General features: G+C 43.5%; 1 pseudogene; it reads left to right on the top strand.

Moving 5' to 3' along the window:
* The first annotated feature begins 2422 nt into the window (after positions 1-2422).
* On the top strand, positions 2423-2815 carry LOC103287796 (torsin-1A-interacting protein 2-like; annotated as a pseudogene).
* Positions 2816-3608: the final 793 nt, after the last annotated feature.

Raw genomic sequence — 3608 nt, 5'->3', positions numbered from 1 at the left:
CATGCGACTCTAAGTTGTCTTATACTCATGATAACGTGAAAGATCACTCTCAGGGCTCCATCTTTCTTCCACCCAAATTTAAAACAATAATAGCTAACCTGGAGACAAACAGCAGTAAAAGTACAGCTCCATTCAAACACATGATGAACTTGGGTGATGAATAAATGCCCAAGTGAGAGACCTGTTTGGCTCCAGGTCCAAAAACTAGCAGAGACAACTGGGTATTGGCCCATACTGGGTAATGGGACTACAGGTTTTCCCCAGCAGGGGAGAAGACATCATGTCAAATGTTCCTTCTTAAGGGAGACCTGAGTTTAGTCAGGAGAGGAACCTGAATCAGGCCACCAGTTATGATATTGCCAATCTGATTGTTCTGGCTCTGTGGTGTGTGGTGACACCATGCCCTTCTTCTCTGTATTGAGATCTCTCTAACTGGCTCCTTTTGTTCTTATGTCCTCATTATTTTCTATCTCTCTCCTTTTCACCACTCTTTCTCTTACTCTTCTTCCCATATTTATCTCTCTTTTTCTTTGTCTCAGAAAAATTCTCACACTTACTATTGTGACCCAATATTAGGATTAGTGGAAATAAATAATGGCACAAAAATATCAGAATTGATAAATAAAAACCATTGATTTTAATCTAAAAATTTATTGAATCAAATTTTCATTAGTAATTTAACTGAGAAATATTTGCACTTAATGAAACTAATTTCAACAAAATAAAAATAAATAGTAATTTTTAAATAGAACATATAAAATTAATCTGGAATAAAATGGATTAAAGGAATCTTTCTGGAAAAAAATCCTAGGTGACACTTACTTGGGTTTATACGATTTATATTAAAACTAGAGGTTCAGTGCACAAAATTCCTGCACTCGGGGGAGGGGTCCCTCAGCCCACCTGTGCCCTCTCACTGTCTGGGAGCGCTCAGGGGATGTCCAACTGCCGACTTAGGCCCGCTCCCCTAAGCCAGCAGTTGGACATCCTTAGCGCTGTCAAGAAGGTGGAGAGGCTCCCACCACAGCTGCTGTGCTCGCCAGCCATGAGCATGGCTTCTGGCTGAGCAGCGCTCACCTTGTGGGAGTGCACTGACCACCAAGGGGCAGCTCCTGCATTAAGCATCTGCCCCCTGATAGACAGTGCACATCATAGCACCTGGTTATTCTGCCATCAGGCTGAAACCAGCTCTCCAACATCTCTGAAGGGGTCCCAGATTGCGAGAGGGCACAGGCCAGGCTAAGAGACCCCACCGGTGCACAATCAGGGCCAGGGAGGGACACAAGAGGTTGGCCAGCTGGGTAGGGACTGCGGGAGGGCTCCAGGGCATTCCAGCCCATCTCATTCAGTCCCAATTAGCCAGACCCCAGTGGCAAGCTAACCCTTGCCCCTGGTGGTCAGTGCATGTCATAGTTACTGGTCAATTGGTTGACTGTATGCCCCCTGGTGGTCAATGCATGTCTTAGCAACTGGTTGACAGGTTTACTACCCCCTGGTGGTCAGTGCACATCATAGCGAGTGGTTGAGTGGCCTTAACATATCATTAGCATATTACACTTTGATTGGTTGAATGGCAGACCAGACAACCGGACACTTAGCATATTAGGCTTTTATTATATAGGATGTTTGTGTTCAAAGCACACCCAGGGTTAAAACATTCTTAGGTCAAGAACACCAGAAGGGCTCCCCTCACATTGATCGCAGATGATTTAAAACTCTGCCAGAATTTGTATGTGAAGCATTCCCAGACCCTCCAACCAATTCAGCGTCAGGTACTTCTCTGATGGGATCCTGATTCAGGTCCTTCCCAAGAAATACTTCATTGGATCCATGCTCAAGAGGACTTTCCCAGGTTTTCCTGACCCCCCTACATCGCTGTAAAGTGCCAAGACCTTAAGACTTGAGTACATGTATTACAATGGCAAGAGTGCCAGCACCCACAAAGACCCATTGAATCTGTCAGCTCCTCTCTTTGACACAATAGCTAACCAGCAAAGCAGAGTAAGCCTCTGCACGAGATCATCAGCTGATTAACACACACACACACACACACACACACACACACACACACACACACACACAAATAACTAATTTAGACCAGAGGTCTAGCTTTTCTTGAGAAGCTGTAATTTGAAGGAGCTATTCTGAGATCTGTGCTCCTAGCAAGTGACTGATAACATTATGGACTGGATTGTTCACTGAGTTGAGAGATTGAGTTGTAATTAAGTGAAAAATAGACAATGAAATCTTGAAGAATTGCATGTAAGTGCAAGCCAGATTTAACTCTCTCTCTAAGTAGTATTGGTTGGGCTGAGAAATTGCTAAACCAAACCTGTGATAAGACTGGTTATTTGGATATCTCTCTTTGTCATTATTGCCTCTTATTGTTACATTGTTTTCTGTGTAATATCTGGAGGCCCAGATGTTCTCAGATAATTCACATTGCCCTGACTGTGGACAACAGTGGTTTCCTAGTTTAGAACTAGGCCACTGGTTGTACCAAACTGAACTTATTGAAAATGAATGTTACCAAGTATCTTAGACCATGTTAACAGAGCTGATTATTGCACTGAGTATTATCCTGATAATACTGCTAATAGAAGCCTTGTCCTTCCTTGGTCTTTCCCACTTGAATGTGCTCCCAAAATCTTACGAGGTGGGCCTTTGAAAAAGCTTGCCACCCATTTCTTCTGGGTCCTCTACTGGTTAGAAAAAAATACATGCATCTAGAACAGCTGGTTTTAACCCAGAATTACAATTAATCTTGGCCAGAACAGACACAACCTTAAACAAAAAACTTGGCCAAATCAAATAACTTCTTAAAGAGTCACAATCATGGAGACTCTAGAGGGTTTTGTGCTAGTAACCCAAGGAAGATGGAAAAATGACACTTTTTAAAACCTAATCCAGACTGTCACTGCTTTAGGGAACTGCTTAAATTGTTGGTTCTGCTCCATGGTCTACACCTATTCTGTTCGGCACGAATTTAGTCAGTATTCCAGCCAGACTCTTCATCTAGAACCAGAGTATTTCATGTTTCCTATGTCTTAGAATTAGCTTACCCCTCCTAAAAAGCTCCACAGCTTAATTATTGACAAAGGACAAGGTAGTCCTACAGGAGATGCCCCATACTGTGTATACCATGATGGCATTTCTAGTGATCACTTCTGTGGGAAAGCATCTTCATGATAGCTGGCTTTTAGATGATTTCGGTAAAGGAACTAGACATTCTAATAAGAAGCTACATTGTTCACAATTGTACCTATTGTGATTTTATATATAATTTATCCATATATGATCATCCTATATAATAAAAGCCTAATATGCTAAGTGTCTGGTCGTCCAGTTGGCCGTTCAACCAATCAAAGCGTAATATGCTAATGATATGATAAGGCCATCCAACTGCTTGCCATGACATGCACTGACCACCAGCGGGCAGACACTCAACGCAGGAGCTTCCCCCTGGTGGTCAGTGCGCTCCCACAGGAGGATTGCCACTCAGCCAGAAGCCTGGCTCACAGCTGGCGAGCACAGCGGCGGTGGCAGGAGCCTCTCCTGCTTCCGTGACAGCACTAAAGATGTCTGACTGCCGGCTTAGGCCCACTCCC

The sequence above is a fragment of the Eptesicus fuscus genome, chromosome 11 (genome assembly GCF_027574615.1).
Source record: "Eptesicus fuscus isolate TK198812 chromosome 11, DD_ASM_mEF_20220401, whole genome shotgun sequence".
NCBI classification, from domain to species: Eukaryota; Metazoa; Chordata; class Mammalia; order Chiroptera; family Vespertilionidae; genus Eptesicus; species Eptesicus fuscus.
This window is presented reverse-complemented; position numbering and strand designations above follow the sequence as displayed.